Raw genomic sequence first — 837 nt, forward strand, 5'->3', positions numbered from 1 at the left:
CACGCGATCATTGCTCCATTGTATCACTGCTTCAAATTCTTCTGGAATGCATACAGCAGTTCTTTATGTGTACCTGCTATTTCATCACTGGGGATACTTAAAAGATGTGTACTCAAGGGTTAAGATTTAATAACTTTCACTGCTTTATTAAAGACATTAAGACTTTAAAAAATTCCGCAAGTTCCCTGCAGTAAAGAATACAATGACCAATATAATGATTACTAATACACTTTGGAGCCACTGCCTTGACTGACAACGGTTTTACCGACCATTGCTTTCTAACTGAATCTTCATTAAAGCATCAAATACAAAAGATGAGCATAGCCGCTTTTCCTGTGTAAGCACACTGCCTACTATTTTGTGAGAAGCCTAGTCTTCCATTGTCTTCAGAATACATTTTCTAAACTTGTGATAAAATACACACAAACGTTACCATCTTTGGGGTTAAGCGCACAGTTCAGTAGTGTTAAGAATACTCACACCAGCAAAACTGAAACCACACACCCATTAAACAATCCCCCATTTCTCCCTACTCCCAGAAATGTAGTTTTTAAAGGAATATGAACTATACGTAGCATTAAGAATTCATGAAAATAACACTTTTCTAGTTGTTATAAAGTAAAACCCAGACACACTTGAAGAATTATATTTTGGTTTCCAAGCTTTCTTGCAATTTTCAGAACCTAGTAAAATGTTTGCTCTACTGAATGCAAGCTGAAAATATTTACTTGGGACAGCTTAATAAAACATTTCTCCTTGTAAAAACACCTTTCTAAAATGTGTCCTGTTGTGAGGGTAGAAAATCAAACACCAATCAAAGCATTATAACTTTGAATA

This window comes from Diceros bicornis, chromosome 17 (assembly GCF_020826845.1).
Source record: "Diceros bicornis minor isolate mBicDic1 chromosome 17, mDicBic1.mat.cur, whole genome shotgun sequence".
NCBI classification, from domain to species: domain Eukaryota; kingdom Metazoa; phylum Chordata; class Mammalia; order Perissodactyla; family Rhinocerotidae; genus Diceros; species Diceros bicornis.